Source organism: Poeciliopsis prolifica, unplaced genomic scaffold (assembly GCF_027474105.1).
Source record: "Poeciliopsis prolifica strain line A6 unplaced genomic scaffold, Auburn_PproV2 SCAFFOLD013, whole genome shotgun sequence".
Lineage (NCBI taxonomy): Eukaryota > Metazoa > Chordata > Actinopteri > Cyprinodontiformes > Poeciliidae > Poeciliopsis > Poeciliopsis prolifica.
The window spans coordinates 6,357,862-6,382,665 of NW_026562388.1; the positions used below are offsets into that span (position 1 = coordinate 6,357,862).

The window sequence follows — 24,804 nt, forward strand, 5'->3', positions numbered from 1 at the left end:
TTCACACACAATATATGTATTTTTCATTAAATAGAATATTAGAAAACATTTGAAAAATCTGTGAAAACATTGTTTTTATTTTCAAAAAATACCCCAAACAAAACAGTTGGAATATTTGAAATATTCTGGATATCGGAACCTAAAGCCTCAGTCTCACATTGTGAATGTAAACTTCAGATGTAAATAATGAGAATCCAACAAACTCTTACCAAATCTTGACTTTTTTTATATATATTTTGAAAATCTATGTTTTTAAAAACACCTTTGATGCCCAAAAAGCAGTAACTATTAAGCCAGATCTAATGTTTTGGCTCACAGACTGATATGCCCAAGTGTTTAACAATTTATTATGTTTATTTATGTCACCAACGCAGAACTAAATTCCTCATCTGACGTTCAAAGTGAATAAAACTGCAGCAGTTCAGTGACTCTGCTTTGCTTGAAGAATGACTATATAATGTTGGCTCATTAACCTTCAAGTCAAGTATAAAATGAATCGGTTGGAAAAAGGGGAATGAATGCTGTTCAATACATTGAACCCTGTAGTCAACTTTATTTACAGTCTTGACCTATTGAGGTTTGATATAAATTAGCCAGACTTCCTGGAAAGAGATTTAATTTTTCCATCTTGCTTGGATTATCTGTTTACAATCTGAAAGCAGAGGGTGTTTCACATTAACACAAACTGCCTGATAACGAGTCAGGATCAGGACTGTCCCAGGACTTACGTTGTGCTTTTTTGTTGTTTATTTTCATCATTTCATATTTAGAAATAAATAGGCCGTAAACAGTAATATTTACATACAAGTGCATCACTATAAATTCTAAGTAAATCCCAGTTTGTTTTTTTTACCTCTGATCTTTTTTACACACTAAGTTTAGTTAAAAATTTTGTTCAGGAATGGTGGTTCTATTCTTCACTAGTCTACTGTAGGGATGAAAAGGTTAGGGTTTAATTACATCAATACAAGTTCCAAATGTTGGTATCACTGCTCTAAAATTTAATTATCATTAAAGTAAAATTAATGCCACTATATGAAGAAAGTATTTTTTTTTCTTAATGTCCATCAACTGTGCAGTTCTGCTCAGAAACAGAAAGAGCTAAATCTGAAACAGGAATGCTTCAACACATACTTGGCTGTATTTTTGGACTCATTGCATCAGGAAGTGTTTTTACGACTTATTTCTTCCAAACAATAAGAAGAAAATGATTCATAATAGTCCTCCACTTCCAGCTGCCACAAGCTGCACAATGTTTAGTTCCATTTAGCTTTTGGCGAGATGCTTGTGATCCTCAAAGTGGTCTGATTTGTCTACTTAACCTATCAGCTTGTCAGATTTCTTGTATTAGCACAATTTGTCAGAGGTTCTGCTTGTACTCAGCAGGACTGCCAAAGTAATACAAGTTTAACAAACATGTTTGTTTTTCTCTAAAGCATCAGTGCAGCAGATGTACAAATTTCACAACAGGAGTCTGAGACTTGTATACGGTGCTCTTAGTTTCAGAAGTCATACAGGAAACTACATGAAACATACTGTTAGGTATTTTCCTCGAACCTACAATAAAATAACCACAGACAACGTATATGAATTAAATATGGTCAGGCTTCTGCAGAAGGAGAAATCCCGATCAACAGCCCCTCCGGGCTGGTCAATAGAGAGTTCTGATCTGCTTTCACGTGAGCTCCCTCTTTATTGTCAAAGCATCAAACAACAGAGGTCGTAAAACATTTAACACAAACAGACCAACAACTCAGTTCCAGGTGTGATATCTAATTTACAATCTGAGCCCAGTTCAGCTCTGGGTCAAACTGTCACCTAAGACCGGGTAGATAAACACCAGAGAAAACTTTAGGGTCTGAGAACCATAAAGTTTTACTATCTCGCATGAAGACAGTCGTAACCTCCAGGTCAGTTTATACTAAAATCACAATAATACTTTAGACTGAATATAAACTAAAGTAACAATAAAATGATAATAATAAAAAATATCTAACATTCCCCCCTTTTTATCATTTTACTATGTGTATAAACTGCTATGCAGAAGCCAAATATAGAAAAGAAAATAAAAGAAAATAATAAAAAACCAATCTAAACACAGAGAATACATAATTAATAAAAGTTATATAATGAAATACATGAAAAAACAAAAGAATAAACAGTAAAAAATCAAATGCAGTTTTCTTATCCTAAACATCACTTGTTCCCACATTTTCGGTGTAGGAGTCATTCAGCAAATGAATTCATCTGTTTATTGATTTCAGAAATTCATCATTGTTCAGAAAATCGTCAGAAACTTGGAACAAGTCATCTTCAGTTGTTTCATAAGATGCCTTTGTCAGCTGATAGTTAATAACAGTCGTGTTAATTGTTTTAAATATCATATTTCGTAGACAAGGAATAATGCAACCCGTAAAAAGACAGAACAGAATTAACACAATCAGAATAGGTGTCACAAGCTTTAACAGCAAGGACCACCATGTTCCAGAAGTGAGCCATGAAAGCAAATCAAAAGAAGATGAGCCGCGTGTTCCACTTTCCACATACTGTTTTAAATCTTACACCACGTTGGGCCAATGATTTTGCAGACCCCTCCCTGAGGGGCAGTGAGACAGTCCAGGACAACACGGTTTTGCATAACCATGTTTCTCAGTTCAGTCAGTTCTTTCATGGTGCCATTGGCCAGCTGGTATGTGATGTTGATCAGTCGTAATAATCCGTACCTGTTTATCTCAAACATGGTATCGAATCTCTCCTAGACCAACCCACGGAAAAAGACCTTGCATGAATTTTTCTCCGCCGTTCCAAATCCTGAATTCCCATGGAACTCCAGTATGTGTTGTTAGGCCTCCCCATCTTTTGACCTCTGGCATAGCTGTTCGCTTGGAGCGGGTGTGTAGATCATTTTGTGCTTTCCAGTCTGCTAATATCCGAGAGCCATAATCTCCTGGCACTATGGCGGTGCACAGTGTTGTCATCTGTCTCCTCTTAGTCTTATGCGTGATGTTGAAACTCCTCTCCTGAAGCAGGTTGTGACAATCTGGGTTTTCCTTCCAGACTTTGCAGTGTGGAGTCGCCCTTTGACCCCTGCAGGCTGTGCAGTCGATGAAATCCTGTGTCGGTTCGCAGTAGGTGTAAACTCTGTTACACAAGTGCCAGGGCAACGTCCCTAGAACAACATGTCCATTATTATACACACAGATCCTCAGAGATTCTGGTTTGGCTCCTGCCAACGAAATGATCTCTGGTATTTTCCATACAGTTTGTTGAGATGACGAAAAGGAATTACATCATCTGCCAGTGAACAATTTAGAAATTGAAACAGTCCTTGCACTGCCTCTCCCATCCGGAGGTCAGCTGAGTAGTCCTTCTCACGTGGTCTGGTGCTTAGAACATAGAGACACATCTGTTTGTCGTCAGCAATGTTACCTGGTCGGAGACCTGAGTTGTATGGAAACTGGCAGCTGCGCACACACGTAGCAGTTCACAGCATAATGTGGAATCCAGGCTCTGCAATAATTGCAAAGTCCGAGAAATGACATCATTTGCTTTTTAGTTTCTGGTTTAGGTGCTTCAGAAATTGTCTCTTTCCTTGCTTTTTGTATCTGCTTTCCCTCAGCAGAAAGTGTATGTCCCAAATAATTTACTTCTTCTCTCACCCACTGCAGCTTATCTTTATAGTATTTACTAAAGTATTTTATTAGGGATATTCTTTGTTGACTTAATAATTCCTGTATGTTAACAGGTCAATAAGCAACACAGGCTCACTTTATAGTTTAAAGAACATCATAATTAGTTTCTTTTCAGTTGTGAAATGTTTAAAACTTCGCTTATCTTTTTTATTACACCTAAAGCATTTGCTTTCCCAAACACAGAAACAAAAAACATTAAGAGCTGTAATGTCTTTTGGAGAATCCAATAAATGAACTTTGTGGCCAGTTTGCATCCTTAAGAGGGGCCTTTGTTTCAAAGAAAAGTCATTAAGGTTTCTCAACAGATCCACTCCCTGAATTTAGAAACTAAAGCTGCATCAAAACCTGCCTTATGTGAGAATAAGCAACATCACTACAACATCCTATAACCTTTGGTTTCGAACAAAACTATAAGATTTAAAAACAAGCTCTATTCCTTACGGAAAAAGGTTATTTAAATCCTTTGCAGTTTTAGTTTTCACAATTTACATTTAAGGTTATTCCATTAGTCTGAGTAATCTCTATTGTCAGACCACAAGACAAATCCACACCTCCACCTCATGAACTTTCCTTCACCTCTTGGAGGGGGTGATTTTATGGCAGGAAAGAGAGCTAATAAGGATTTCTGGAGAAACTCCTAATTGTTCTGTTTTCCTACAGTCAAGGATGAAAACCTTACACATGTGGAGACTCATCTGTTGCTCCATTAGGGTTGTACCATAGAATATGTTTTTATTTCACCTAATTTTAAGATTTGGGAGTCTTCTATTGCTTATTTCTAAATTTGTTATTCTCCTTTAACATAGACTAGTGTTGTGATGAGGTTTCATATGGTGGTCAATTGGATCTGGTGGGGGTAGAAGTTGCAGAGCTGCTGCTGTAAACGGGGATTGCAACTCCTCCCTTCGGCTTCATTTTTCTCTAGTCTAAATAAACATACTTGTTGCTTTTTCTGTTTTGTTCTTATTATTTCTTATGTTTATTTCTTATTTTATTTGCAACCCTTTCTTCTTTCTGTAGTTGCTTTTAATCATCTTTTTTATTTAAGTTTAGTACCGATTCTCTACAAGGTGTCCCACATGCACCATAGTCAAACAAGAGAGTCATCTTTTTCCCATTAACCAATAGGTTAATTTCAGGCTTAATGTTATCTAGTGATAGGAAATCTGGTAAATTTCCTTTGTTTGATCAATTTCCATTTCATTCTTTTCATCTAATTTGGGACGCGAAGTCTCATTATATGACTCTGGTGCACTTGTTTACTCATATTCTAACATCTTCAGATCATGCAACGCATTTTTTATTATTTTATTTTTAGATCATCCTTTTATTTTATTTCATTTATTTACTGAACCATTTATTTATTCAGATCCTTGTTTATTTATTTGCCAATACTCTATATCTTCCTAACCTTCTTTCCCTCACTTTTTTGGACTTCCTTTTGTTTTACTTATTTATTTAAAAGTTTTCAATCACACTCTTTTACGCCAGCATGAACACAAACAGAAACACAGAACACAAAACGATTAGTCAGATATGTAGTCAGTCAAAATTTTTATCAGTCATCGATTATCAGTCAGTCCTCATCTTTTGCTTTTCTCAAATTGTTTAGCAACTTATACTTAATTTTATTAAATTTTACTGAAGCTTCAGAAACTTTCCAATATTTTTGGTTAACATTTTTCATGTTTTAATTTATTTATTTCTTCCTTTAAACAGTGTTCTTCAGGATCCTGTTTTAAATAATGTGCACATTTAAAAAGATATCTCAAACTTATGTTAGGCTCTAACAACAACCAATATTTTCCTGATGTCTGGTACCACTTTTCGAACTAGCGCTTGTTTCCAGTTTACACACCACGTTTTTCAATTGTTTTACTTTCAACACGCCATCTATACCATATTTCTTCTATTTAGTCCAGTACTTGGTTGATTCCTGCTCTTTCTCGGTTTGTATTCCGGCAATTTGCTGCTGGCAGAAGGAGGTGACCTAAAACGCTGGCCCAGCGAGGAAGTTACCCCCCGGGACTTTTCAAAACAGGTCCGCAGAACCTGACTACCGGTAGATTTCAGCGCGTCATACTCCTTCCGTCAGCGGCGTGTGTGTAAGGAATCCCGGACGAGCCTCCAATTTTTTTTCCATTGATCAATTTTTTTAGCTTCCCATCTATTTTATATTTCTTTTTCCATTTTTTTTATTTTTATTTATGTATACCATGCTACCAGGAAATCTGGACAGCATGTATTTCTCATCCCCATCGGGGCCCTCAACGAGTGAGGAATTACACGAATTTGCATTTTCCATTATACAAATCACTTGCAGTTTTGGCTTCAAATTTTTATTTATTTAAAATTTAGTCCAGTTTTGCTAACTCCTAGGGAGTTCTATGAACTGGGGATCTTTTCAGTAGGCCAGCAATTAAAAATACCTTGTTGTGGTATTCTCCACTTCAACTCTTTCGAGTGGGAGAATCTTGCCTCTGCATCCACAAGAGGTTTGCTGCTTACCCCCTACTGTTTTATATGAGGTAAAATACAGAGCCGTATTTAAACCTCCACACAGTCTTTCACGCATACGCACACATCAACAAAGCAGCACACAAACCAGCAATGACATATAACAAGACAAAACTGAGATTTTTAGCCAAAATACCATTTGACAAGGAACCACTCACACCTCAGAGTTTTAGTTAAAAACATCGTTTAACAAGGGCACTCACACCTCAGAGTTTTAGTCAACTCGCTGGTTGGCAGGGATTCTCAAACCCCAGAATTTTAGTTAACTCGCTGGTTAACAAGGGCATTCAAACCTCAGAGTTTTAGTCAACACGCTGGTTGGCAGGGATTCTCAAACCCCAGAATTTTAGTTAACTCGCTGGTTAACAAGGGCATTCAAACCTCAGAGTTTTAGTCAACACGCTGGTTGGCAGGGATTCTCAAACCCCAGAATTTTAGTTAACTCGCTGGTTAACAAGGGCATTCAAACCTCAGAGTTTTAGTCAACACGCTGGTTGGCAGGGATTCTCAAACCCCAGAATTTTAGTTAACTCGCTGGTTAACAAGGGCATTCAAACCTCAGAGTTTTAGTCAACACGCTGGTTGGCAGGGATTCTCAAACCCCAGAATTTTAGTTAACTCGCTGGTTAACAAGGGCATTCAAACCTCAGAGTTTTAGTCAACACGCTGGTTGGCAGGGATTCTCAAACCCCAGAATTTTAGTTAACTCGCTGGTTAACAAGGGCATTCAAACCTCAGAGTTTTAGTCAACACGTCATTTGACAAGGGCACTCACACCTTAAAAAAAAATAAATAAATAACCATTTAATTCACCTACGTTTTCGTAGTTCTCAAGTTGTCCAGTCGGATCTCGTCACTCCGCCGTTGACAGACAAAGTCGGACCTGTGTCGCTGGCCCAGCAAAGAATTCACTTCCTGGGTCTTTCTTTCCAGGTCTCCAAATGACTCTGGCCGTGCACGGATTCAGCGCGTCTTCCTCTGCCTGACAGCGGGGGGTTGAGAGATCCCGGGTTTCGGCACCAATAAATGTTAGGTATTTTCCTCGAACCTACAATAAAATAACCACAGACAACGTATATGAATTAAATATGGTCAGGCTTCTGCAGAAGGAGAAATCCCGATCAACAGCCCCTCCGGGCTGGTCAATAGAGAGTTCTGATCTGCTTTCACGTGAGCTCCCTCTTTATTGTCAAAGCATCAAAACAACAGAGGTCGTAAAACATTTAACACAAACAGACCAACAACTCAGTTCCAGGTGTGATATCTAATTACAATCTGAGCCCAGTTCAGCTCTGGGTCAAACTGTCACCTAAGACCGGGTAGATAAACACCAGAGAAAACTTTAGGGTCTGAGAACCATAAAGTTTACTATCTCGCATGAAGACAGTCGTAACCTCCAGGTCAGTTTATACTAAAATCACAATAAATAACTTTAGATAATAAAGTAACAATAAAATAATAATAAAACATCTACACACACATTCAGAAGGATTTCAGTCAAACTAAGGCTACAAACATTATGAGTGAAGTTCGTCAGAAATAAATGTGACATTTACATACAAGCATATACAACTAAGCTCAAAATTATTCAAACCCTGTGAGACTCCTAATTGGTCACCAATTAGAAGTAGGGTTTGGTTACTAAAAAACAAATTATTTTTGCATTGATCATTTAGAAGGCTGTTTTTGATAAGCCATTTTTGAAACAAAAAATTAAAAAAGCTAAATTACTTTAAAGTCAGAATCCTATTTTCAATAATGCTTGTGTCATTTGTTATTGAAAACAAACTATGCTTGAGTTAAATTATTTCAATCTGCCAGTGGTATAAACAATTGGACTTTACTCAGTCCAACGTGCAAACAGTTATTCAAAATTGTTACTATTGTTACATCCCCAGTTCTAGTATAACAAATATTTTGACTCCATAATTGGAACAGAAATTATTGAATAAAATCATCTATTACCACCAGAATTTTAATGAACTGGGTTCTCGTGTCAGGGGGAGTGTCTTTAAAAAGCAGGACACTGAGGAAATATTCAGGTGACGCAAGTTAAAACGTTCGGGAAAGGGGGAAAAAAGGTGCTTGGATGATTAATTTTATACACTCTATTTATACTATGATATGAGGTTACAATGTGTGGGTCAGAAGATTTTGATGAGTTTGTGCCCTCTTGCTTTAGATTTTAATGACAAAATGAGTGGACTACCATGAATTTCCGCCAGAAGTCTTTCACTCCAATTTGAGATGTAATTCTGCCTTGTAAAACATCTGTCTGTGCCTTATGACCTCTATCATAACATGAAAATTCCATCTGCATGTCCAGACACCTTCATATCCATTTTTTTACTCTCTGTAAAGATTTAGGAAAAAAAAAATCTTTGTAACATTTTCTTTATAATAATGTTTTGTGTTTCCAACACGTCTAACAAAGGCCTCTAAAGAAAGGTTAAAACTTATCTATGGTGAGTCCCATTAGATGTTGGGACACTGTTATTTTCCCTCTTACAAATGGCACTTCAGTATATTTTATGTTCAAGTAGATAAAGGAATCAATGAAACACCTTTTTCTTGACATTTAAAGAGTTCTGTGATTCTGCTGGATAATTTAACTCTTATATTGACCTTCTACAGAAAAGCTGGCTGTTTGACCAGAACCAAAGTTGGCAGACAAGTCTCTAAGAAGCTTAGGAACTTGTTTCTCTCAGGAGTTTAAGAAGCATTTACTCACAGGTAAACACCCATTTAATACTAATAGTGCTTTACGTGCGAGAACTTGGAAAATAACAACTCACTCCACTTTCCAACACCGCTGATGGACAGTAGCATACGCAAAATCCTCATTTCAAAATTCATTTGTCCACGTGAGCTAGATTTTAACCCTGAAATTAAATGAAGTTGGTTTGAATGTCGCAGACCACTCCAGAAACCTGGGACACCAGTGTCACTGTTCACATTTAGTCTAGCTTTGCATATCCATGCACTGAGCAGTGGCGTGACCAGCCAGAAAATAAACCATATTAGACATCCAACAAATGGAAGTATGCACATTATAGAATAATATAGCACTCTTCCAGGATTTAAATGAAAAAGTTACTTTACAGCCAAATCTAATTATTAGCAGATCTTTCACTCATCTATTTATCTGACATCTGCAAGGCTTGTGGCGCTGAAACTTGGCAGATCAAATGGAACATTTTCAGGATTAAAAACATGTGACTTGTTTGTTTGGGGGGCTTCCAAGTCTCAGTATGAACAAAAAAATAAATAAAATAAATCGACTCCTGACAATAAGTTGGGTGGGGATTTTCTCTTGCTCTGTGGACTTATGTGTCATTTTCTTCATGTGCCATTTTCTTTTGGATGTATCAAGTTTTGTCGCAGTGGAGAAGACAATCTCAGAAATACAGACAATTCTCATTGGAGCGCCTGTTTGGTCACTTGAAGTATTTAGTAGACAATGCCCTTCAGACGCAGAGAAAAACCTTGGCCAATACTCTTAAAAAATAATTTAAAACACATCTCTGAAGGAATAGCACCGGCTTCCTTGCTCTCTTATCAGAAGCTGCCAGATGCCAGCCCACAACACCATCCCACACACAGCCCGAAGGTGCACCACAACATGAAGTCTTTGCAGTGGGGAGGCAGATACAGTAGAGAGGAAGCGGTAGGGAGGAAGAGGAAGAAAGAGATGAATAGCCTAGGAACATTCAGAAGAAGTAGAGCACCATGCGGGGGAGGAGGGATGAGTGTAGTAGTATAGGGAAAAACTGGTGTCAGAGACCAATCTCTTCTTTCCCCCTGCTGTGCAGGAGAGGCTAAAGACCAAAGGAAGACAACTTTGGATGTCTTCTGACAGTTTGATGTGTGACTGTGAAAAGTGAAGTAAGAAACAAGTCATATTTGTAGGTTCCCTCTGCAGGTCTTTGCCAATAGTAAAAAAAAAAAGCTGTAAATCACTTGTGAGTAACAAGTTCCATCCATTTTCCTTGTTATGGCTTGGGAATGCAGCACTTGTGCAGATACTGTATGCAAAAAACCTTCAGGCTGTCTTTACTGTGGGAGGAAGCTTTCTAAATTTTACACGTGGAAGGCAGAAACCCTTTCACCAGTGCGAAAGACACTGTCTGATGAAGCCATCTGTGATTAGATTTTGACAGGCTGCTGAAAGTACGTCGGTTGACAGCCTCGAAATTCAATTTTACTTCACATTTCTTGTGCGCTCTGCTTAAGGACGACGATATGTGGCGACGATCAGATGTACACACACAGATGTACGTGCTGCAGTACTCGCATGAGTGCTGGCAGCTGCTCACTGCCTTAACTTCTTTTTTTGCTGCCAGCAAAAGCTGATTACCAGTGCCAGTCGTCCTCCAAACAAACAGTAGGGAGTTAGCAGGGTGTGCAAGGAGCGCAGTTTAGTCAAACAGAAAGATAGAGAGATGGGAACATGGGAAGGGGTGTCAGAAAGGTTCCTGAGTATTGTATGAAAACATCATTTAGGTTTGTGGTGACACAACAGAGACTGAGGTTCTGGGATGGGATGAGGTCAGACATGCTGAAGCAGAAGGCAATGAAGGCTTCTAGAGGCAAGATGAAGAATTTTTGTAATTTATCTTGGATATAAATGGTAACTGTTAAAGGTAATTAATAGTTAGAAATGTGTTGAAGAAGTTTTGGGCAAAGAAGATATCTGACAGTTCTGATTTTTATTTTATTTTTTATTGGAGCTTTCCAGACTTTTATTGGGTTGATAAAATAAGACACAAATTACCTCTTAGAACAACTAGATGAAATGCTCAAGTGAGTCCAGGCGATCTGCCAGTTGGGCTACAACCAGGAACTTAACATGAGCAAACATCCAGACTGTAATAGCACAAAGGCAGTTGACCAGCTATTCATGCTGCCTCATTGATATGTATATTATCGGCAAATTGATAAAATTTTGATGTTTGTAACTTGTTTTTACAATCTAAAAAACACTAATTGGAAGATTTCAACTCTGATTTGAAATTACAACTGAATGACCGGTCTTATTATATGACTTAAAATGACACCTGAAAATACTTTGATAAGGCTGTATGTAAGCCCCCTTAAATAAACAAATGGTATGAAAAAAGTTAGGAAATTGTAACATGAATAAACTTGAACATGGAATTTTGAAATAAATTCCATGAACCCAAATAAAATTATATATAATAAAAAATTGTAATAGTTGTCTTTCAATGAAAGTAATGCATTTAATAAAGTACTTTTTGGCATTTGAAGGTTTTATAAATGTACATTTAAAGGTGAGATGGGAGAGATTTAATGCTAAACAGACCTGAGTTTTGTATAATTTCCTTAATGTTTGCTCATACAATGCACTGCCTATTTAACCAAAACTCTGTCATTAAGCTTTAGTCCTGAGTTGGTCTGTTGGCCTACAAAGCACCTCACTCTAGCCCTTCCACACTCAGTTGCACCAGACCAGCGGCAGCATCAATTAGCAAACACATGATGGAAATGTGAACCTGCTTAGCTCCTAAGAATGGTTGTACATGGCATAAATAGGAGGCACAGAAAAGCATTGTCGTGGTGACATGCTGAAGATGGAGTCGGGGCCTCTTAAAGAGACAGACGGCAATTTTAAGTTATCACATATGACAGTGATACAAAGTCCAATTTATTTTACATTTATATATATATATATACAGCATTTTCACAACATCTGAAGGTAACAGTTATGTAAGTTATGTGCAAGAAAAATAGACAATACCCACTCTCTGAGAAATAAGTGTTCTTAGGTTAAATGCCTCCAGAAATTGTACTTTTTACATTATCTTCAGAAGGCAGAAAACAGATCATTTTCACAATAATTCCACCAAAGCATGAGCAGAATATGTTTACCATTGCATCTAATTTAACCTGGCTGGGGACTGAGTTCATTTGGCCAAAGCCCTAAGACCATGCAAGCAAAGCTGAGATGACAAGACAATCAGCAGGAGAATGTTTGCAAGCACAATTAATGCAGCCATCTGCAATTCAAACTTTACCCAGCATTAAAACCTCTAATGCAGTAAAACCCAACCCATCTGCCACTGCAGCAAGGAGAAAACAAACACCGACAAGTTTAAGCAAGCATAAATTTAACCCTGCTCGTTCCATAGACTGAGGGCGACAGAAATGATATCGGCTGATTAGTCTCCATTTGCATCGTCCTAATGCTCATGCAAGCAAAACGTGTCTGTTTATGCAGAAGTCTGTCCATATGGGGAACTGTTATATAATTTATACTGCAGGTGTTAAAGAGCTTAAGCTTCCTGAATGAGACACAAGCAGATTTTAAATAAGTTCTGTCATATAGAGAGGAGTGCTAGTCTGTTTGGAAAATGGCTGACAGGCAGGAGCCTTTAGAGAGAGATATGCTCAAAACACAAGGTTAAGATATCCAGAACCAATGAGCCAGCTTTTTGTCAAACAAATAGGTCTTATGTATGACATTGCTTGTGGACAATGCACAATGTTTGTAATATGTTCTGCAGGCGAGCCAGCAGAGAAGCCTCATATCAAATACAAATAATCCGCATATGATTGAGTCAGCCAATATTTCAGCTACAATAACAGGATTAACTTTTGTTTCCCACTCAATATGTGTTGTACTTTCAAAGGCTGATAAGGTTCGCTGTTTAATTAGATTCAGAAATAATACATGATAATAGAAGAACACAAAGAATTGTATGATTAAAGCAGGCAGCGATTTGGAGATACTAAATGTTCCCTTTGATGTGAGACGCTCTTTCCAGCATGTGCAGCTCAACAAACAGCCTTTTCGCAGAGCAGATGCTGCTGCCTCTCTTTGTCCTGAAACTGTCCCAGCAACGAGGGACAGATCTCCAATCAGCAGAGGCGCTTACAACGCTGGTAATTTATAGTACTCTCCTGTGCATGCAGATGCTACTGAAGTAGCACACTAAAGCTCAACTGTGGTGTTCTGATTGCCTCTGATCCATCTAAGCTCCCTAATATCTCCAAAATCGATCACTGCAGGCAAACGCTTCATCAACATTATATTGTAAAACAATTAATCTTTCACCTGAATTGGAAAAATGCCAACTTGTGCAGGTTAAGCACAAAACTGGAGCCGCTGGAAGGTAGAGAGAGAAACATTTTCTTACAATGTTGTGTTCAAACTGCTTCTTCCAGGGTCAATTCACCCCCACCAACCAGAAAAAGCTGCTCAGTAAAAGCTCCAGGGATGTACCGGAAGGTCCAAGGTTCTGACCTGGCCTCCAAACTCCCCAGATCCCCAACCAATTAAGTACCAACAGTTTGGACTGAACAGGATCCACAGTGGCCTAAATAGGCTGGACAAAACAGAAAGAATATAGCATAAAGCATCTTCAAATAATACACAACATGCTCAGAGGTTTCACTTCTTAACAGCAACTGTGACTCAAAGCCATATCAGACGTGTATGTTTATTATGGAAGACGCTTGGATATTATTATAAAAATCTTGAGATTTAAAGACATAATTTTGATTATTGGACATTTTGGAGATCTCTGTACATTGGTTAACAACAGTTAGTTAATACAATAGTTAAACTCAACCCAATTTAGAGAATCGGCAAGAATTTTAAACACTTAAGTTAAGCGACCAGCTATTCAAAGCTAGGGCAATTCCAAAGTAGGAAAGCAAAGAAAGTCTGTGTGCACCGTACTTATTTTCCACTCGGTGTCTGTAAATAATGTACAAGCATCTCATAATCTCTTGACAATTCAAAAAAGGCATAAAATGCAATTACATGTACGATAATGGAATCTTAGATATTTTAAGTGCTTGCGTAGAAGGCAATAGGACTTGTTTTGTTTCTTTTAGACATTTGCCCAAAAGGCTTTTTCAGTTGTTATCATAGCTAACAAAATTCGGACTGTTAAAGTGTTGAACAATCACACTCACCGACCTGTCAAGGTCATTGATAGAGCTGTTAGGGTCACTACTACTTTCTGTGACCTACTAGTTGTCATTTATGCTAAAATGTTAGTCTACCATCATAGCTGCTCAAGTCTAAAATACAGTCTCAGAACATATTGCTACAAGCACATACATCCGCCAAAGGCCCCAACATACCTCATCCAAAGCCAAACGTGTGATGTGCTGCATTGTGGTTTTGACATGTTCATTGCACACATCTTTCACATAATGGCGCTGACCACCTGGGGTACATCCCTTCAGCTTTCATATACGCCGCGACCCGGGCAAGTTCCCTCTATGCATTCTGTTTTACTTTAAGAAAATGGTCACAGACAGCGCCACACTTTTCTGCAGACAGCCTCCTCCATGAACCAATGTTATAATTGCAGTCCAGGAGTTATTAGTCATTCATCAATCATATTGTAGGTGTTATTTAGTGAAGAATCACAAAAATGTACATAATTCCTCATCGCTTCACAAAAATGTTCCTCAAATAAACTCGATAAAAACGTTTAATTGAGTCCCACCACAAATATTGATATGCGTTAATGTTCCCATGGAACCAAAAGCAGGAAAAATAGTTAAAGCAGCAAATAATTCCTGAGGCGACACTGTTGTAGGCCTTCATCTGATCCACGTGAACATGACAACCAAACCAAACCTTCAGAACCATCTAGCAAGGTGAAGGATCTAGTCCACTGTTCCACAGCATGAACAAAAGCCATATTGCTTCTCCTTATCTGAGATACAACCGTCAATCCAAGGAAACTTTCTGAAGAGCTTAGAGCAAACTTTCCCAAAGAGGCTGATTTAGAAATTTGATCACTTAAAACTGGATCTCAGTTACCAGCCTCTAAAGTAAAGATCAGAACCATCATTCAGTATTCTACTTTGATGGGGTTGTGGCTAAACCTATTCTAATTTAATCTAACTGTCTTAAAGTTAAATTTTAGGAATGGTTTTACTGTCATAAAATGTCATCAGTAATTTATTTGGTGCGAACAGCATTCTCTATTGGGAAATGTATCTTTGAACTTGAGTACAATCTTTGTCGTTCCTTAGATTTACACACAAAAATTGTCTAGGTTTTAGTTATTTCAAGATGGATTAATAAAATGTTGAATTTCATTTATTTCTTTTCATGTTGTTTACATCTGAGGACTTTGAAGGCAAAATGGAGACCGTCCAGAAAATATTTGAGTCACAACTCGTCTGTGATGTTAATGTTTACACAGAAAAAGGTTCAGCTTTAGCCTCAGTGCTTTAGGGGGAATGTAGGCACATCTGAATGGCTAAAGCAAAGCATATTGATTAAATATAGCAGCCAAAGAGTGAGTGTCAGGGAGGAGGAGTGAGTAGACAACCTCCAAAAATCAATTTATTGATCCTTGTTGGCGGCTACCTGCTTCTTTTGACAAGGCAGGATTCTCAGATAAACATCTTGCATGCACTGAAATCAGACATCCGATATTGTAAGCACTCCTTAAAACAAACTGTAACTGTCAAAGCTTTTATTAGTCTTGTTCTACATTTTTATCAAAGTCAGGATATATCATCAGTCTTTATCATCCCAGATATACATTTTTTGATCATTAATAACTTATTCCGTATCAATGTTTTTTTTAAATGGATTTCTACTCTTTCATGACAATATAATAGTATAGATAATTCAGTTAAAGCAAAAAGAAAAAAAACATGTGAATTAATCTTAACACTAGCACACCAATCTTTTTTCTCATTCTGTATATCATCTCATCAGAATAAGAATAAGACTTAGAATAAGACTTTGGTCTTGCATTTCCATTAATGACTAATTCTGGAGCATGTTCTCTGACATCAAAGCTCAAAAGTAATAATACATTAGAAGCAAGTTTTCACTAGTTGACTACAAACATGGAAAAATGATCTCAAGTCATACTTCAAGAGGACGTTGCCACAGTTGCCACAAGTGGGAAAGTAGAAACCGTCTGCTGCTCCTCAAAGCATAACTGCTTGCAGACAGTTGCTCTGGAGCAAAGCAGTTTGTGTTGAAACAAAGGAAAGCACATTGGAGAAGCCATTGTTGCTATCCACCAACAATTGGGTGGCAATTGCTGGTGGATAACTCATATGACTCTGATACCAAAGACTCAAATGAAAATGGATCATAAACAGCAAATATTTTGAAACAATTCAAGGTGATGCAAGGGCCCAATCAAAATTTTGATTTCAATCCAATAAAAAAGGCTTTTGTGTACCTTAAGAAAGTGTTTCCCAACCCTCCTCCACAAGGCACACTGTACTTCTAGTTTTTGATGTTTCCCTGCTTTAATCCGCCTGATTCAGCTGATTGCAGTTCAGTAAACACCTGCCAATTGAAATCACCTCATCCAGGGAAACACGTAAAACATGCAGGGCATGTTACAACATTGCTACAAACTGTAGCAATGTTGTAAAAAAGAATACGAGAGGCTGATTTAGTCATAGAACAAATGACGGTTGCAAGGTATTGCAGATACAGGCTGTTGACTTGTGGAGTGCACCTAATTTTTTTGGATGATGATATTTTCTTGCCTGTCATTTCAGGTGTGTACTTATTAAAGTGCTTATTTTTGCTGTAAAAATGTTTCAGAGGATGAGAAAAAGGATATTTCTGCAACAGGCTACTGATGCAACATAGGGCAATGTTAACAAATTCAACCTACGGGTTTCTATCTGCTTTGCATGATACTGAAATGAAGTCAAAACAGCTGAGCAAAGAGGATGTCGGGAAGACAGGTGAAGGATGATGCTGTGCAGAACAGGGGAAAAAAAAGTTTAGCAGATAGACAACAGGATTATTAATGCGTTCCTGCAGGTGAGATTTCCAAAGACGGCATCACAAAAGCCACTCTCTCTCTCTGAGCAAGAGCAAGTTCTGCATTCAGACTTTCCCTCCTTTCCACAGCGAGAAAACGCATCAGACAAAAGCACATGGCAGCCTCTGCAGCCTTTTAAATAGCATTAGTTATGCTCCACAAGTTTGTCACACCAAATTGTATGAAAAGTTGTGTGGATTCAGTTCAGACCAGTTCCCCTCTTCCTCAAAAATTGTGCATCGGGTGTGCGCAGCAAAGTGTCAGAGGTGGCCTAGTTTTTCGGGATGTTTCATATCTGAAGGGCTTTGCTGGAGGGGGAGTTTCATCTCCGGACTAAAACTGATTAATTATTATCCGTTGAAATCACATAATGAAAGCACAAAGCAATTGAAAAGCTAATAAGCAATTAAATCAGAGAAATAGACATGATTATGTATTCATCTGTGTTATTCTGCTAAAAAGGATTCAATGGCTCAAAGTAAAACTCTCTGGGCTTGTGATTTCTTTACCCCCCTCCAAAAAAAAAGCAAAAAAAAAAAAAAAAAAAGACATTTACTTCAGAACAAGAAGAAAAACATTATGTATATTGTTACCTTTTGATCAAGTAATGTGCAATGAGAAAACATTGTGTAGGCGTGATTGCAAAATACCTGCACCATGTACTATGTAATTCACAATAACTTAAAGAGAGGCTTGCTTGATTGCAACAATGGATTACCTTAAACTACAAAATGTCAAAAAGGTGTGAGAACTGCAAGATGTGTTGAATGAAATCAAACTAAGAATCTCTGGCACCGGGTTAGCTTTATGTTTTATGGTGGCAAAGGACTGGAGTTGTAACAGGACATTGGCAGAAAAATAGAAGATTACATATTTTAATAAAATAAAATAATCTCTCAAGGTTAACACAGGAACAGGTGATGACAAAGACGAAGGCTAACAGATGACTAGACGAGAAGTGAAAAGAAAACCAATGAGAAAACCTTATTCTGTGAAAGTTAAGAATCAAGGCTTTTGGGTCATTTTAAAAATGATTTTCAATGCAATTTCTTTGTTTAGTTCAGTGTCATATTCTTAAGAAATGGACAAATGTAAGCTAACTGAAAATAATTGTTTTATAGCAAATCTGCTTGCAAATGAGTTAGTATATGTAAAAGTAAGAACAAAGTGATTTTCATGTTTTAAAAGTGCCAAGCAAATAGCTACAAAATGCCATTATGTGGTTGATTAAAGATATTTGACTTGCAGTGGTTTTTTAAAACAATTAAGAAAACTTTTTGGAAACCAAAATAAACTGAAAGGGGGAATGAACAGTAAAATTTGAATGTACAAATGCTCTTTTTTAAAAGAATACATTTTGCTCTGAATCCCTTAAAGTGGAGCTCGGCATCTCCATTGAAAATCGTTTAAAGGAACACTGCAAAGATCAGAGCATTTTCCATGGCGCCACTGAAGCAGAACGAGCCTCTGAGTCTGATATGGATACCCTAATAAGTTGATCTCTATAGCATGTAAGACGACAGTGGGAAATCTCAAAGCTAAAGCATGAAAAGGTTTAAAAGCCTCGTGTATTGAGTGGATGACAAGCTCATCGAATGAAGAAATAAATCAAACCATAACTAAGCGAATGAGTCCGTATGTATCTCAATACTCCAAATTGAGTTTCTGAGCAGCAGCCAGTATTTGGTTTGACATTTGGTAGTTTTGTTGTTAACAAGGCAAGTGTTGTGGTATCTTTCTGTGTGTGTGTGTTTTGAGCTAGAGGACCTAAATGAGCAAGAAGACATCAAAAGAAACAGGGGGGGATAGGGGGAGCCAACAAGACATAAAAGGGAATCATTAAAAAAATTGTGATTTAAAAGGAGACTTATTCTGTCTTCAGCTGTCCATTAGGTTTTGTAACTTTTTTAAATATTTTTTTTATGATTTTGTTATGAGTTTGTTCGGAAACCAATGAAAACCTGAAATAATACATACATAAAGGAATTATTGTAACTTGTCTACTTACAAAGTATTTCAAGACATCAAGGAATATGCTAAAAATAAAAAAAAAAATGAACTAAATTCTTGGAAAAGAAAGGTGGAGGACTTAGATTTGAGCAACTCACAATTGTGTATTTGAAGATTAGTATTGAAAAGGAAAAGTAGGAAAAAGTAAACAAATATTAAGTAAAGCACACAAAACCATAAAATTCCTTTAATCGGCTTACCGAACATGGCGATCATAACGTACAAAAAAAGCGAAGATGGCTGACCATAAATGATGGAAAAGGATGAGACTATTTTAAAATGTTGGTATTTGTTTTTTTTTTTTTTTTTTAAAAAGAACAAAATATATTTTCTATATGTAATATAAATCACAATAATTAAATCAAATGCTCAGTTCATTACTATGTATTTCTTACTGTAAATATGTACTCAGTCATTCTCAAGCCTATGGTGAATCACTCAACAGCACTTTAAATGTCTAACACGATTAGACGTTTGAAGTGAGTTGTAGCTCATTGAAAACCAAGGGTGACAGTATACTGGATGACTAATTCAACACAGTTTATATTGTTCTCTGTGAAAGTAGCTCCCATAGCAACTCCAATAGTCGGCTCCCTTCTCTGTATCTTTGATCACTATTCTTTCATCTTTTGTGAGCCTGGCGCTGGCACAAAATTGCAGCTTAGTGTGATATATGACATTCCATCTCAGCAGCGTATGAAAAATAAATTAGATTTCCCTACACCATTTCCTGATCAGCCCTTCCACCTCCCTCATCTCCACCACCAAGGCCCTTCCCTCCTGAATTCACACCTGCCTCTCTTCTTCCGGCCCATGCATGCGAAAGCTCGACTGCAAGAAACAAACACAGAGGGTGCGTTCGCACCAAGTGTGTCACAGCAGGTTTCAAACTCAACACCAAATGGCTTCAAATCTTTTAGTCTTACTCTGAATCACCCCATCTATACAGGCAGTAGAATTGAGTGATTTTAAAACATTTGCATGCAAGAAAAACCTACAATAGCAGATCACTTTTCATTCTGTCATCCTAGGTGTCTAGAAAATCTTCCCTTTTCAGTTCCAGTTGATACAAACAGCAAGTTCAGTTTTAGTTCTTTATTTAAAAGAAACTTTAACCATGTGAAAGACGAGCTCTACTAATCATATTTATCAAAGTAATGGTAAATTATTCTGCAATTTTAAACTCTGACTTATTTTTAAGATATTCTTTTTCACAAAGGAGAAAGAAAGAAATTACTTTAAGAAAAAAAAAATCTTCCTTCATTCCTTGGAGAAATCAAGAAAGACAAGGAAACGAGGGAAGTTGAACATGTGGTGCTTCCTACAACTTTGATAACAAACCAACTGGTGAACATTAATTAACCTGGATAAACAAACTATGTGGTGTTCAGGTGAAGAATACACCTCAATAGGCCAGACTGCAAATAAATTTAACTGAAACACATCCTAATGTACAAACCAGAAAAGGTTCAGCTTCCCTGAAGGGCACTCAGACTGATTAGTCAAACTTTCACAGTAATGCCCAAAAAACAAAAAAAAAAACAAAAAACAAACAAAAAAAAAAAAGAGTATATGAGAACAAAACTAGGTAAAACATTAAAGGTGCAAATTATCTGACTGAAGCTTTGCTCCACCAATGTGAAACCGTCCACACAAAGTGTGAAACATACTTTTATTAAGACGTCAGACTAGTGGAATCACACATTGAAAGGGGGAACTAATTGAAACAATACATGATGGATTTCCCAAGACCTTGCAAAGGGTGGAGTTATTCCTTTATTGAGTGGAAGCTTGTCGGATTTCCTCACCATGAGTCAAAAATGATTTATCAGGCCTTCAGTCAGTGTGCTATCTAAAAATCTTTTTGGGGATTTTTTCACTATGCATGTGAGTCCTCTGTTAGTCAGGGGAAGATTAATAAAAACTTCACACATAAAAGAGCCTTTAATGGAAATTAAACAGGAAAATTAAACTTTATAAGCTACAACATTTTATAGCAGAGAATCCATATGAAATATCCACATAATTTATAGACATGTTTTTTTCCCAAACAGTTACATTTATATGCTAAAATAGCACTAAATTTACTTTTTCTACTCTTGTATGCGTCATATTTTTGTGTCAGTAAAACCCCAAAACAACAAGACTCTCTTCCACTGGTGTTCACTCTCACTTGAATCATTATAACCCCCCTGCAGCCTACATTTAAGCATTGTTTTGTTTTGATACAGGATTTACTAAGCTCATAAAAAAACTTGAATGCAGACAAGAAAAAAGTTTATTTTGCACATTCTCTATGAGTCTCTCCTCTGGAGAGAACAGGCACAAAGCATCAAAAACGTGCGCTTACTCTTGATCACATTAAATCCATCATGATGCAAAGTGTGCATGAAGAAAGTAGGACAGCTTTCACCGCAGCTCAGAACTGACACTTGCTTTACAACAGAGACATCATCATTAACAGATGAAGCCTCGTTCTGAAGCAACATGACACTCCACCCGTATTCTTCACAATCTGCTGCAGCGGCTGGTTAGCTCAAGATTTCCCAGGAAACTGTCCAATCCAATAAATCTTGGCTCCCATTTAGCTTTAACTGCAAAGTTGTAACCTCATCCGACTGTTGCCAGAGACAGAATGTTTCTCGATTAGAAAACATTTGATGCTTCATCGAGATGTTTATATAAAATCAAAATGGAGTCATTTTTATGATGGTGTTAGGATTTTGTATTTGATCTGTCATCTTTCAGGGATGAAATGTTTTCCCAATATCGGCAATGCAATTTTTTCTTCTTCTTCTCCACACATGAACAACATTGTACACACAGGTTCTCATATATCCATACATCCCTACTGATATTTGATCAAATGTCTCTTAGCAAGCAGCATGTTTCTTTGCTGAATCCTTCTTATGATTGTATATTTTGCAAAATTTCTTGGTAGAATTGGTAGAATTCATTGAAATTTAAGTTAAAACGGTTTAAGATGTTCACGAACAGCCCATAAACCAAGACTCAAACACATCATGCAACTGCTGCTGAAAGAACAACATCTCTGTTCTTTCAGACAGACTTTGACATAGTCCACATTTATGCAATACACAAATGCGACCCAAATCCACTTATTTAGTCCATATGTGACCTATATGCAACTTTTTCACTTTTTTTCAAATTGGCCCATTTCCGATTTGTTCACCACACAAAAATATGATTTGTGCTACTTTCTTGTTTTGCTAAATTGGAAACATATTTGATTGTTTTCAAATATGTAGTTAGAACGGTTATGTTGCATTTTATCTGACTTTTATGAAATTTATATGAGTTGTTCATCATATTTCTGCACCGCCATGAGCCAAACATGGTAAATCCAGAGGTAAACAATGGCTGAAAATTATAATTTTGAACTTGAGGAAGAAGTCTGTCGCTGAAATGCATCACATCACATTTCCACCATTCCTGGCTCTGACTGCACATCCAAACAGGCTTATCTATGGAAGTATCAGTTAGCAATGACCATTTACGGAGCACTATTAGTTTTGCTAGTTTCTCTTTTGATTGGGCCTCTTCATTTTGTTATGATCTATCTTTACTGTTGGCTCCCATTCCTGAATAATGTTAAAATCAATATGTAGATGGCTCCATCCATTATTACTTACATAATCAACCTTGTTTTAAATGCAAGTTTTGTACGACAGATGACTTTTATGTTTTACTTGGAAATCAATTTGTATTTCAATATATTTGTCTGATGTTTACTTTTGCAGTAATCTTAAGCTCCAGCAAATTTTTATTTGACATTTCACACACAATTAGACTAATACTTCCTTTCTGGCACTTCCATTTTCAAAAACACAAACGTGTTAAAAAATAAATACATGCATTGTGCTTTTGAAAATGCACCATGAACTACAAGAAAGTACACACTTCCAAATCTATAGTTTTTTTTTTTTTTAACAACTTCAGTGGTCCTTCTTTCCTGTGAGCTGAGTGAAAGCAATCTTTTTATCAGAACTCTGTATGCTGATTTTACAAGTGTGTTTAATCCATACTGCTAAGATTGAATATCTCCACAAAAATTAAGTGTGAAAAGAACATATCGAATATGCCTAGATTAATGTGTCAGGGATGCTTTGTCAAGTTAAAAAAAAACAAGGCATTACTGTAGTTCGAAACTTAAAAAAAAAAAGAACAAATTGCCTACTAGATTAGAATGTAGATAGGAAACTGTATTAATTCCTTTTGGATATTTGCTGAGGAAAATAGTGAAATGTACCTAACAAGAGGTTCAAGTATACCAGTGTGTTATAGTTCAACAAACAAAACAAAAAAACGAGGAAATTGATTTGGGACACGATATTTGTAACTATAAAAGCTATTTGAGGCTGATGTGTGAGTATATTTCAGATGTGTCTTGCTGAAATTAATGTGCCGTTTTATTTATCTTCGAAGTTGGAACACACCTGAGATGACAGCATTTAAATTAACATAACAGGAGAAGTCGGGATTTTAACATGGCAACACCCAATAAGAGATTGCTTGCGATATCTCAGACTCTGAAGATTTCACCACCAGAGTAATACATTCACCGGAATACTGTAATACATATGAATGTTATTTCCATTGACATGACCAACTTTGCACTATAAATACCCATATATCAACTTTGCACACACTCAGTTTGTGCTGAGCATATTGAGGGAGAAAAGCACATCTTCATTTTTTTTAAAGCTCACTGCAGAATCCAGGAAGATATTATCAAAATGTTTTCTTCTGAAACTGAACAGAAATAATGATGAAAAAATTACTTGTGTTGGGGTAAAAAAAAATGGCTGATGTCTCCAAGCGAATGTCTTAGTGCAGTAACAAAAACCCCTTTAGCTAAAGCCCACAAAGAAAGTCTCAGCTTGAGCAGAGATAAAACATTCACATGCATCATTACTGTGATCAGTTGGGGAAAAATACTCTGCAAATGGTTCATGAGAAAAAAAGAAATGAGGAATACTTCATTTAAAAATAATTGTGGTTATAATATGCAAGCATTATAAGCTATGCAAACATTCACATGTGTAGGAAGTGTTGATAGCCTTTGAGTTTACGGCATCAATGTGATGCAGAAAGGGTTAAATTATACACAACTTTTACACATTTTTTTGGTACTTTTTGTATTGTCTCTTTAAAAAAATGTGTCTTGACATAATCAAGATTAAAAAATACATCATTATTTTAAATTTATTTACAAGACACAACAGAGAAGATGTGAAAAAACAAACAAGCAAACGATAGCAAACTAAATCCAATTGCTGCTCCTCTAGATTGCAAGGGGAAGCTCCTCTAAAAGCAGAACTTTTCTGAGTTTGCTGTTCGGAACCAGAGGGAAAGACATTAGCAATTACTTTACCAAAGTAATTGTTGTTGCCTATCAGTCAAGTGTCATAAGGTCATGTTCAGTTAATTTAAAGTCAATCACTTAACACATAGATTATTCCCAAGTGAAAAAGTTTCCCAGATGTAGAAATTTCCAGCAAATTCCAAGACAGACCATGCAAATCTCAGATGAAGTTCTTGCATTTTCTCTAAGACTAAAAAGACTTTGTTTTTGAAGTGGGTTAGGATTAGCCACTCTGGAACAATGTCATGTACATGATGAAATGGTTAGGTTAACTTTAAGTGAGCTATGTATGAGTTACTATCTGGGAAACCTAAATGAGCTGTAAAAAAGTTTACTTCACAATGAATTAACACTTAAAACAATTGCACAGGGGTATTGCAGCTACAGGTGACTGTATGAACTGTTG

At 36.8% G+C, this 24,804-nt stretch overlaps 1 protein-coding gene across 1 annotated transcript in view; it reads right to left on the reverse strand.

The window, feature by feature from the left end:
* LOC129365386 (leucine-rich repeat and fibronectin type-III domain-containing protein 2) overlaps window positions 1-24,804 on the reverse strand; it is a 120,501-nt gene that overhangs the window by 20,966 nt on the left and 74,731 nt on the right. The window lies entirely within an intron of this gene.